This window comes from Geotrypetes seraphini, chromosome 6 (assembly GCF_902459505.1).
Source record: "Geotrypetes seraphini chromosome 6, aGeoSer1.1, whole genome shotgun sequence".
NCBI classification, from domain to species: Eukaryota; Metazoa; Chordata; class Amphibia; order Gymnophiona; family Dermophiidae; genus Geotrypetes; species Geotrypetes seraphini.
The window spans coordinates 234,320,898-234,333,615 of record NC_047089.1 but is presented as its reverse complement, the minus strand read 5'-3'; the positions used below and the strand labels follow the sequence as shown (position 1 = coordinate 234,333,615).

General features: G+C 45.6%; 1 protein-coding gene across 13 annotated transcripts in view; it reads right to left on the bottom strand.

The window, feature by feature from the left end:
- The window catches only part of DYRK1A (dual specificity tyrosine phosphorylation regulated kinase 1A), a 684,276-nt gene that overhangs the window by 623,445 nt on the left and 48,113 nt on the right, over nt 1-12,718 (bottom strand). For 9 of the 13 annotated variants that reach the window (XM_033950290.1, XM_033950291.1, XM_033950295.1 and 6 more), the window contains one exon: nt 5,920-5,994. The exons of the other annotated variants lie outside the window; for them this stretch is intronic. The gene's annotated coding sequence lies outside the window, so the exon portion shown is untranslated. The remainder of the gene's footprint in view (nt 1-5,919; nt 5,995-12,718) is intronic. 13 annotated transcript variants of the gene reach the window in all.

Sequence of the window (12,718 nt, the reverse complement as noted above, 5' to 3'; positions counted from 1 at the left end):
AAGCTCAAAACTCTACTTTTTAACGGACCAAATCCCTAACGCTCCCCTCTTCCGCCGTAACGTTACCCCCTCTCCACCTTAGAAAACTGATGAAACCCCTCCTTTGCAACAGACCTATCCCTTAGCCCCCCCTTCCCCCATCTAAACCCTCCTCTCCCCTCTCCCCCCCCCCTTACTTTCCCACCCCCCCTCCAAGTTGGTTGCCCCCCCCCCTGTTTCCATCTAATATGCTCTTATCTAATTTCCTCTCTTAAACTCTATTGTATCCTACTGCAGCACACTGTATGTATCCCGTATTGTATCCTACTGCAGCACACTGTATGTATCCCGTATTTAGCCCTTCCCCCTCCTAAATCGTTTATGTAAACGAGTTCGTCCCCACGATTGCCTTGTTATGTTCTTCTTTTTTCGAATCGCACTGTATGTAATTCATCTACCTGTTGTGAACCGCCTTGAACTCCCTGGGTATGGCGGTATACAAAATAAAATATTATTATTATTATTATTATTATTATTTAGAGTTTTTGGAGAGATGTTGCTTCCATTTTGGGAAAAACCTTAAAATACAGCGATTTTTCTCTCTGCGCCAAGTATGCTATTTGTCATTTCTCTCTTTTACATATAACATAGTAACATAGTAGATGACAGCAGATAAAGACTCGAATGGTCCATCCAATCTGCCCAACCTAATTCAATTTAAAATTTTTTTTCTTCTTCTTAGCTATTTCTGGGCAAGAATCCAAAGCTCTGCCCAGTACTATGCTTAGGTTCCAACTACTGAAGTCTCCATCAAAGCTCATTCCAGCCCATCTACACCATCCCAGCCATTGAAGCCCTATCCAACCCATCCTCAACCAAACGGCCATATACAGATTTAGACCGTGCACGTCTGCCCATAACTGGCCTTAGTTCTTCAATATTTACTATTATCTTCCGATTCTAGATCCCACACTTTTTTTTAACTCTGTCACCGTTTTCCTCTCCACCACCTCTCTCGGGAGCGCACCTAGAAGTCCAATATGAAGTGGACGCACCTCTAAGACTTGCGCTGGCGACGATCCGGCAAAGGACCAGAACCATCCCAATTGGGCAGCAACTGAAGGGAACGAGGAGATAGTATGACAAATGCCCAGGCAAAGGAACAGCCGCGTAGGATCAAATCCACAACAGGACCACATCAGATCCTTTCCACTAAAATTCAAATCTGAAAGGATTGATATTTTGAAGGGGCCTGCATAAAGAGGTGAACCTTCAAAAGAACTGCAGAGTACCAAAGCTGATGAAGCCAAAATCAGGTAAAGAATGCCAAGGAACATACTCACCACATGCTGGCTGCAGGCATTCGGTGGAACACCCCCACCCAATGCACACCTTCTGGGTTTACAAAACGGTTTCTTCTCTTCTTTTTTATTTTTTAACAAGTAAGGAGGGAGTAGGCGTGCAAGGCATATGTAAAGTAAGGTACAGGGGATGGATAGGGAACTGGCACTACCTGCTATACCCACAAAAGGCACCCGGGAAGCTTAATCCCCCGGCTCAACGGAATCAGCATAGCCGAAACAGGAGCCTAGCTGAGCTCAGTGGAGTTAGACCCAGGCTTTGCTAGATAAAGCAGCAGAAGCCTCCCCAACAGAAGTAGTAGATGAAATCAGGAGCACAGTACAGACCATCCATCTACCTGCAGAGATATAGAATACTGAAGTACTAGTGAGTAAACCATTGAATATATGACAGAGCTCAACTCTGTGCTCTTTAACTACTCCCGCTACTAGGTGGACACAACCCACTCATCTGAATTCATTTGCTGTTGACAAGAAATTGCTATTTATAAAACATCTCCTTCTTCCCTGCCACCATGTAAAAGTACAAGCAAAGGCAACAACAGTTTGGTGACACTTCATTACGTATTCAAGATGGAAAAATTATGTTCTTACCTGTTAATTTTCATTCCCTTAGACGCAGCAGATGAATCCAGAGACCAATGGGATAGCACACATCTACCAGCAGGCGGAGATAGAGAAACTGATTAACAGGTGGTTCCACTGGCTGGCACTCCTCCTGTATCTCCAGTATAGCTCCTTGCCAAAGCATCTGTAACCATCAATAGGCATAGCATGGAAAAAAAAAAACTTCTTTCCCATAACAAATCTCAAAAGGCAATAATACAGAATACAATCCTCAATAATAACAAACTTCGAAAGTTGCAAAAGAAAAAACCGAGAGACAATATCCAGAAAGGGTGGGGCTCTGGATTCATCTGCTGCGTCTAAGGGAAAGAAAATTAACAGGTAAGAACATAATTTTTCCTTCCCTAGCAACAGCAGTAGATGAATCCAGAGACCAATGGGATGTAGCAAAGCAATCCTCAATCTGGGTGGGAAGCAAACGCCGCCTCCGCAACAACCGACGCACTAAACGCATCTACCACATACGCTCCCACATCCAACCAGTAATGCTGAGAGAAAGCACTCTTGGAAGACTAAGTAGCCACAAGACCAAAACTCCTCCAAGGAAAAAACCTCTAGACCGAGTCCAAGAAGTAGCCATCACTCTGATGAAATGGTCATGAAGTTCTTTCGCCAACCGCTTCCCTGCCATCAAGCAAGCGTAAAGAATGTCCTCCTGGACCCATCGAGCGATGGAGGCTTGGACGCCGCCATATTTTGAGGCATCCCTTGAAGAATACAAAAAGGTAATCTAAACAACTAAAAGTCATTAGAAACCTTGCTAGCGGAGAACGCTACGCAGTTTCAAAAAATGCAGTGAATAAAAGCACGTCTCCCCATTTCTCCTCCCAGGAAGAAGGAAGGAAAAGAGAGCGTGTCATAAAAGAAAGGATGACACCTCCTTAGAAAGAATTGTGGTACCGTCCGAACTGATACCCCAGATTTTGGAAATCAGAAATAGGAATCCCCGCTGAACATGGCCTGCAACTGGAAAACTGCAGAGCCGAAGCCATGGCCACAAGAAACCCCGTGTTCAACGGCACAAGGAGGAAATGAAGCCTTCGGTAAACTGAGAAGAAGTATCTGAAGATTGAACTCCGGACAGGGCTTTCTAAGAGGTGTACAAATATACCATACTCCGTTTAGGAACTGAACTACATGAAGCTGAGAAGTAATCGAAGAGCAATATACCTAGCCTTTGTAACAAGCTAAGAATGGCACTTGAAGCTGAAGGGAATTGAACACTAAGCCCTCGGCAATGTACCTGTGCCAAAAAGGAACTCTGGAAGAGTGCAAATGTTGAGAAGTATCCAAGAAAGGAAAAACCTCCAAAAGGAAGCAGAAGCCACAGGTGAAGACGTCTGTAGTGCCTAGATAAGAGAAGAAACAACCTGCTTCGCATAACCCTTACACGTCAGTCATGACTTCTCAAATGCTAGGTCGTAATACCAAAGTAGTACGAATATCCATGTTGATCGGACCCTAGGTGAGCAAATCTGGAGATACCAGGAAACTTCTTAGTCCGGCTGTCGAAAGACTCATCAGATCTGCATAGCAAGGATGGCGCAGCCAAGCCAGAGATTCTACAAATACTGTGCCCGGAAAGCGAGTTTGAGATGGCAAATCCAAGCCATCATCAGCCAGGGGAAAACACTGAAAAAGAGAAACCAGAGGTGAGAAAGAAGCCACGCTGTTACCCCCTCTAACTCCCACTCCCTGTGTCCGCCGAAGAAGCTAAGAAGCATTAAATTGTGAGACGAGGCCATGAGGTCTAGTTCCAGGAGATCTCACGTCCATAAAAAGAGCTGGAATGCCTGAGCCAAAATTCCCAATATCCAGGATGTAGAAGATTTCACTATTACTAACGTTTACACTTTCTAGAGCGTACACAGTGCTGTACACTGTAACATACAATAAATGGGCCATGCTCAGATTTCGCGGAGAGAAAGACTATCCAAACTCTTTTCCTGACCCTTAAAATGATCTGCCAACAGAAGAGAAAGATGAGGTTCCACCCATTGGATTCAAGCCCTGCAAAATTTACCCTGCCGCGGCTTGCATAGAAAGAAAATCAGACTCTGGGAATAACCAGAAGAACGGCCCACAGTGCCGGAAAAAACATGTCCCATCTCATGCACGCTGCTATAAACCGGCACCTGCACAATCAGCTGCACATGGCTGTGACAAACACCGATGAAAGAGAGTCTCAGAATAAACAGGACTACTGCACTGAAACCCAACAATGAGAACAAGTGCGAGCATGAAATCGCACCGCTACTGCCGCGCTGTAACCAACAAGGAAACCAAGCGCGTGCATGCAAAGGGTGGGAAGTCCCGGCTCCCTCCACGGATTTCTAGTCATAAAACTTAGCCTCAATAAAATATCCATTCCTTAAATGTACGATGACCGAACCCACAGTACTAAGACTCCCAAACAGAACCTGAAGTTCAAACGACAGTAAAAACCAGACATACTCACAAGCTTGTTGTTAGGCCCGGTTGAAGCCAGTTAGAGCTAGTAATGCAGCAAAAGCAGGGCAGAATGTAGCAACTGCGGTCTATTTTTTTTTTTTTTACAGAGAAAGGAAAGAAGAAAAAAATTGAGACCCAGTCAGACCCTCTAGCAATGGAGGGAGGGTGAGACAGGGACCTGGGTGGGCCCAGGTGTAACCCCTAAAGCCGGCACCGTTCAGCCGGACACCCCTGTCTCACTGAAGAGAAAATCTCAACAGGAGAAATAGCATTGCCAGCTCACTGAAGAGAAACCTTCAGGAGAAACAGAATGGCAGTCTCACTGAAGAGAAACCTCAACAGGAGAAAATAAAGTTCCAGTCACAGCCAGAATTCAGGAGCTAGTTGAATAGCGACCATTTCCTGCTGGGAGTGAATACTGGAGATACAGGAGGAGTGCCAGCCAATGGGATCACCTGTTAATCAGTTTCTCTATCTTCGCCTGCTGGTAGATGTGTGCTATCCCATTGGTCTCTGGATTCATCTGCTGCTGTTGCTAGGGAAAAATGTATTAAAATTATTATTCATGTAATAAAATGTCTGTGGCAGTGAGATGTCATGTGATGAAGTGGCAGATTAGGATGATAAAAATGTAGTTCTTCTGCACCTTTATATGAGCCTTGCAAAATTATTTGGATTACTATAATACTCTTTATAGCAGAGTCTCTGACAAATTGTTGACTAGATTGCAAGTATTTAAAAACACCTCACCTAGACTAAATTTTTTAGTGAAAAGGTATGAAAGAGCAACTCCATTGTTGAAACTTCATTGGATGCTGATAAGATCTTGGATTAAATTTAAGATGGCCTGTTTGGTCTATAAATCACAGCTTCTTTTCTGATCCATTAACAAACTACTTAAAGGTTCAAGTAAAATTTGCTAATTATCAAGAAGCTCATGTTGTTTTAAGCTGAATTATCCTCCTGTTAAGAATGTTTCCCCCCAAAAAAAAAAACAATTAGAAACCACATTTGCTTATCAAGGCACTAAAGTCTGGAACTGTTTACCTTCTAATATAAGCTAGAGACAGGAGAACCATCAGCACAACATACCTGCTGGTTTTGTTAATGGCAAAATTCAGTTTCCTCTACCTGCTAGTAGGAAGGGATAATAATCCACTGGTTCAAAAAGTGGAGCTGCTAAGAAAGGCCGATTTTTACCGAAGGTTTCTAAAAATATCCCTAAGTCTATAATCATAAAATTACTTATGGATCAATAAATAATTCAACAACACAAATAAATCAATAAAACATGATAAGAAAAAGTAATTTGTAAAAAAAACCCTAACATGGTCTAAATCTGGGTTAAAGTAAAGCAGACTCAATAAAACTACTGATTTAATATTAAGTATATAAAAGTTATTGTTCATACATCTATTTTTTTTTAAAAAAAAAAACCCCACCAGATTATATTTTTTAAAAAATCAGTATATATTTTCCAATCAAAAATTGTTCAACATACCTAAAGTCAGGTGAGTCCTTTAACAGGTCGGTACATATGGATTCTTGACTAATAGTATAGTTTCTCAATAACCACCTTAAAAATAAAGGAAAAATAAATTTTAACTCTTCTGAGGAATTTTTTTTTTTTTTTTTAATAGAGTATGCAACCTATATTATTAAAATACACGTGTGTTTGTGTATATCAATAATAATAAAACGCTAGAGCGCACATGCGCTCTTGAAAATTCATGAGGTGTGGCGCCGTGAGGTGTGCTTCTGTGGCAACATTCTAACCTCATGGCGCTTGCGGGGGCTGAAGGCGCGCGACTGTGCTGTCTCCCTGTCCTCGGCGCGTCACCGCACGCCCTCACTCGCCGCTGCCTCTCACTCGCTGCCTGCCCGCGTCCTCGCTGTGTCACCTCACTTGCTGCCGCTGATCCTCCTCTTCAGAGCAGGCTGCGATCGTGGCCGGCTTTAAAGATCCTCGCAGGCCACTCTCCAACTTCAGTAGCACGCTCCCTCTGACGCACGGGATCGCGTCAGAGGGAACGTGCTACCGAGTTGGAGAGCGGCCTGCTAGATTCGCTAAAGCCGGCCACCAAGATTGCAGGCTGCGTTGAAGAGGAGCAGGCCAGAAGACGCCAGGATTGAGGGGAGGGTAAGCAGGGGATCAATACCGGGAGCCAGGGGGAGAGGGAAAGGGGGTTGCTTTGGGGGGAGGGGTGTGCTGGGGGGAGACAGAAGGGGCCATGGAGAGGGAAAGGGGCTGCTTTGGGGGGGAGGTGTGCTGGGGCCTGCTTTGCTCTGGGAGGAGACAGGAGGAGACAGAAGGGGCCATGGAGAGATAGGGAGAGGGAAAGTGGGCTGCTTTGGGGGGAGGGGTGTGCTGGGGGGAGACAGAAGGGGCCATGGAGAGATAGGGAGAGGTGTGCTGGGGACAGACAGCTTTGCTCGGGGGGGGGGGGAAGACAGAAGAGGGCCATGGAGAGACAGTTAGGGAGAGGGAAAGGGGGCTGCTTTGGGGGGGAGGTGTATCCTGGGGGCAGACAGCTGTGTTCGGGGGGGTGGGAGACAGAAGGATACAGACAGCGGCCAAGGAGAGAGAGAGAAAGAAACACAGACAGACAGACAGACAGACACATCTATTCTAGCAGCCGTTAATGTAACGGGCTTAAAGACTAGTATATACACACACACATGCGAATACTGTATAACAAAGTTACATACCTATAACATATTAAATACCTATAACACGTCGTGCATGCTTGTACGTAGCACGCGCATTGTCGGGGCGGCAGCTGGCTTGACTCGGGAGTTGAGAGGTCCTGCGCATGCTTTTGTAGGATGGCGGCCAGCTTGATTGGGAGCCGGGAGGCGCTGGCGAACAACAAAGGCATCGGTCGAAGCGGGAGGGCAGCCGCACGGGGATCCCAAGAGAAGGAGGCAACCCCTCTAAAGGAGCTGCAGCACCCACCCACCCCTGGGCCACCATAGCAAACTTTAGTTGTAGAACGAATCTTCTGAGTTTGCATTGTCGTCTATTTTATGGGGAACTTTGCTTTGATATATGAGTGCTTTGGCTTACGATCATGCATCTGGAACGAATTATGCTCGTAAACCAAGGTGGGCATGGTGGTGGGAGAGGCAAAGAGATGAGGGAGAAATGTTGGATGAAGTGGTAGAGAGGGAACAATGGAACTGATAAAGAACAAAAATAAGTGTAAACCTCCTATCTTTTCTTTTTATTTTAACTACAGTACTTTAGTTTGAGGACCGTTTCTTTAATGTTCTTTAATGTTTTTATGTGTATACTGTACAGATTCCGAGTTACATGCAAAATCAACTTAAGAACAGTTTAAAAAACAGAACTTGTTCTTATCCCAGGGGCTGTCTGTAACTGTGCTTTATCCAGGACAAGGCAGCAGCACATTCTCACAGATAGGACTCCATAGCTACTTTGAAAGGGATGGATAGAAGTTGGTACTTAATAAATTTTGAAGAACTGCTTGGCTGTACTTACTATCCCATCTAGAATGAGTCTCCAGACAGTAATGGGATGTTAAAGTATGTATTGAGGACCAAGTGGCTGCTTTACAAATGTCCTCAATAGGAGTGGAACAGAGAAAAACAACAGAGGCTGCCTTTGTTCTGTGTGCTATGACACGATCTTCCAACGGTAACCCAGCCCAAGCATAGCAGAAGGAGATACAGTCCGCCAACCATGTACAAATTGTTCTCTTGGTAACCGGAGTTCCAAATCTATTAGGATCAAATGAGAGGAATAACTGAGTAGAGGCTCTATGAGGCTTTGTTTGATCTAGGTAGTAAGCTAAAGCACGTTTACAGTCCAATGTGTGAAGTGCAGCCTCACCAGAATGGGAATGTGATCTTGGAAAGAAGAGGGGCAGAACTATAGACTGGTTGAGGTGGAATTCCGAAATTACCTTAGGTAGAAATTTAGGATGAGTACGAAGGACCACTCTTGTCATGATAGAATTCGGTATAAGGTGGATCTGAAACCAGTGCTTGAAGCTCTCCGACTCTGCAATAGAGTAGACACGCTGGATAGTGTGAATAACATGAAGAAAGACCTGGAGAAACTTGAATGGTCTGAAATTTGGCAGCTAAAATTTAATGCTAAGAAATACAAGGTCATGCATTTAGCTGCAAAAACCCGAGGGAACGGTACAGATTAGGGAGTGAAGAGCTTATGTGCACGACAGAAGAGTGGGACTTGGATGTGACTGTATGTGATGATTAAGATGGCCAAACAGGTTGATAAAGAGACGGTGAAAGCTAGAAGGATGCTAGGTTGCATAGGGAGAGGTATGGCTAGTAGGAAAAAGGAGGTATTGATGCACCTGTATAAGACTTTGGTGAGACCTCATTTAGAATATGGTGTACAATTCTGGAGGCCGCACCTTAAAAGAGATATAAAAAGGATGGAGTTGGTCCAAAGGAAGGCTACTAAAGCGGTATGTGGTCTTCATCATAAGGCGTATGGAGACAGACTTAAAGATTTCAGTCTGTATACTTTGGATGAAAGGCAGGAGAGGGGAGATATGATAGACTTTTAAATATAATCAGCAAAAAAATTGTTATTAGCCAGAGGTGGAGACAGAGAACTGATTAACAGGTCGTCTTGGATGGAACCTCTCCTTCAACTTCAGTACTGCCCTTTGCCCAAGCATCCGGAACCATAAAATGTCTCAGAATGTAAAAAACTTCTTTCCCATAACAAATTTCCAAGATAGTAATGCAGAACAAAACCACCAACCATAACAAAACCTTCAAAACATGCGAAAAAAAACACAACAGACAATACACAGAAAGGGCGGGGCTCTGGATTCATCTGCTGCGTCTAAAGGAAAGAAAATTAACAGGTAAGACATAATTTTTCCTTCCTGACGGCAGCAGATGAATCCAGAGACTAGTGAGATGTAGCAAAGCAATACTCAAACCGATTGGGAAGCAAACGCCGCCTCTGCGAGGACCAAAGCACCGAAAGCAGACTCTGCACGCGCTGCCACATCCAACCTGTAATGTTTAGAAAAGGTATTCTTAGAAGACCAAGTAGCCGCACGACAAATCTCCTCCAAAGAAAACCCTCAAGACTCAGCCCAGGAAATAGCAATCGCTCTAGTGGAATGAGCACAAAGGCCCTCCGGTAACCGCTTCCTTGCTACCAAATAAGTGGAAGCAATAGTCTCCCTGATCCACCTAGCAATCGAAGCTTTGGACACCGCCATACCCTTGATGCGTCCTGCAAACAGCACAAAGAGGTGATCTGAACGTCGAAAGTCATTAGTAACCTGCAAATAGTGGAGAAGAACCCTACGCACATCCAGGAAACGAAGCGAAGAGAAGCGCGCTCCCCGATCCTGCTTCCGAAAAGCAGGAAGGAAGAGAGACTGGTTGACATGGAAGGAAGAGACAACCTTTGGAAGAAACGAAGGAACAGTCTGAATCGAGACCCCTGAATCTGAAATGCGTAAAAAAGGGTCTCTGCATGACAACGCCTATAACTCAGAAACCCACCGGGCTGAAGCCATAGCTACATGAAACACTGCTTTCAACGCGACATCTTTTAGAGCCGCAGTGGACAGAGGCTCAGACGGAGCCTTCTGCAAGCCTCCGAGGCCTACCCTAAGGCTCCATTCCGGACAGAGCTTCTGAACAGGCGGACGGATATGTTGTACTCCTTTCAGAAAATGAACGACATCAGGCTGAGCCACAAGGGAAGAACCAAACATGCGGCCTCTATAACAAGCAATCGCCGCCACTTGAACTTTAAGAGAATTATAAGCCAAGCCCTGGGCAACTCTATCTTGCAGAAAAGATAGAATGTTAGCTAAAGAAGCATTGAAAGAAGAAATATCCTGAGCATCGCACCAAGATTCAAACACTCTCCAGACTCTAGCATAAGACGCAGAAGTAGATCTCTTTTTTGCTTGGAGAAGAGTGGAAATAACATGCTCAGAATATCCCTTACGTCTCAGGCGCGACCTTTCAATAGCCAGCCCATAAGACCAAAGTGGGACGGATTTTCCATGTTGATCGAACCCTGATGAAGTAAATCTGGAGTTACTGGAAAGCATACCTGTTCGCCTGTCGAGAGGCTCATCAGATCGGCATACCATGGTCGGCGCGGCCAGTCCAGAGCTACCAATATCACCGAGCCCTAAAATGTGAGCAACCCGATGGAGCACACGACCTATCATGGGCCAAGGAGGAAACACATAAAGAAGACGACCGCGAGGCCAAGACAGAGCCAACACATCCACACCCTCCGACTCCCACTCCCTGTGTCTGCTGAAGAACCGAGGAAGCTTTGTATTGCGAGACAATGCCATGAGGTCTATTTCCGGAACGTCCCATCGCTGCACCAGCAGCTGGAATGCTTTGAGTAGAGAGTTCCCATTCTCCTGAATCTAGAAGATTTCTGCTGAGAAAGTACGCCTGAAAATTTGCCTGTCCTGCAATGTAGAGTAGAGCAAGATGGTTCTGCTTTAATGGGCGGAAGCTCATCGCCTCCTTGCCAACTGAGGACTGCAGGTACCCCCTGTCTGTTTATATATGCCACTGCCGTGACACTGTCCAAAAAGACCCTGGTCAGACGATTCTGAATCAAGGCCTGAAACGCCAGTAGCGCCAGCCGGATCGCCCGCAACTCCAGAAGGTTGATGGAGCACTGAGCCTCGTCCTAAGACCAGACCCCCTGCACTGAGGACTGAAGGCACTGAGCCCCCCAACCCAACAGACTGGCATCCATAGAAATTATGACTCAGTCTGGCAACTCCAGCGGCATACCCTTGAACAGATTGGTCCCGCAGATCCACCAATGCATGCTGAATGATGCTTGAGGAGTCCAGCAAAGACGATGATTGTAATCCTGAGACACAGGGGTCCACCGGGAGAAAAGTGATTGTTGCAGTGGTCTCATGTGAAAGTGAGCCCATGGCACTACTTCCAGAGCTGCCACCATCAAGCCGAGAACTTGCACATAATCCCATACTCTCGGAGCGAGTGTGACTGCAGGAGATGCACCTGAGACTGCAACTTCTCTCCCCGAGCTCTGGGTAGAAAGACTTTCCCCACCTTTGTATCGAACAAGACCCCCAGATGTTCCAATGACTGGGAGAGAACAAGTGAGCTCTTCGGAAAGTTGACTACCCATCCTAAAGACTGAAGAAGTGAAATCACTCTTTGGGTCACTGTCAGACTCTCCTGCCGCAAAGAAGCCTGAATTAACCAGTCGTCCAGGTAAGGATGAACATGAATGCCTTCCTTGCGAAGAAACGTCACCATCACTACCATCACCTTCAAAAATGTCCTGGGAGCCGTAGCAAGGCCAAATGGCATTGCTCGAAACTGGAAATGCTGGCCGAGAACGGCAAAGCGAAGAAACCGCTGATACGGGGGCCAAATAGGAATGTGTAAGTAAGCCTCTTTGAGATCTAGCGGTGTAAGGAATTCTCCAGGCTTAACTACTGCAATAACCGATCTTATGGGTTTCCATGCGGAAATGTCTGACGCTGAGAAACTGATTGACCCACTTGAGATTGAGCACCGGTCTGACCGAACCTCCCTTTTTGGGCACTACAAAGTAAATGGAATATCTGCCCTGGCCCCTTTGCTCCGGAGGAACTGAATTACCCCTAGGTCTAGAAGAATCTGAAGGGTGACTCGTACCGATTCTCTCTTGGCTGCCCCCGAACATGGAGATACAAGAAAGAATCTGCGACGGGAGAAGAAAATTCTAATTTGTAACCGTCTCGAATAATGTCCAATACCCATTGATCGGACGTGATCCTCGCCCACTCTGCCAAAAAGAAGGACAGCCAACCCCCTATGGAAATGGTAGAGAGGGCTGAGTCCCTGTCATTGAGAATTACGCAAGGCTGGGGTACAGGCTGGTTGAGCGATTGGGGGTTTCGCAGGACGAAAGGAATTCTTTTGTGGAAACCTCGGCTTGAAAGTAAGAGAGGATCCGTAAGATGCCAGAATGAACGTTTTCCCAGGTCTATATCTTCTAACATCCCTGAAGCGGGGCTTGGGATTCATAAGCTTCAAAGGCCCCTTAGGCCTATCTTCTGGTAATCTCTGCATCTTGGAATCACCGAAATCTTTGACCAACTTGTGTAAATCCTCACCAAACAAAAGGCGACCCTTAAAAGGAAGCCTCACGAGCCTAAGTTTAGAGGCCGCATCCGCAGCCCAATGACATAGCCACAGGGATCTGCGAGAAACAACCGAAAGAGACATTTGTTTCACAGAAGCACGAATAATATCATACAAAGCATCCGTTAAATAAGCTA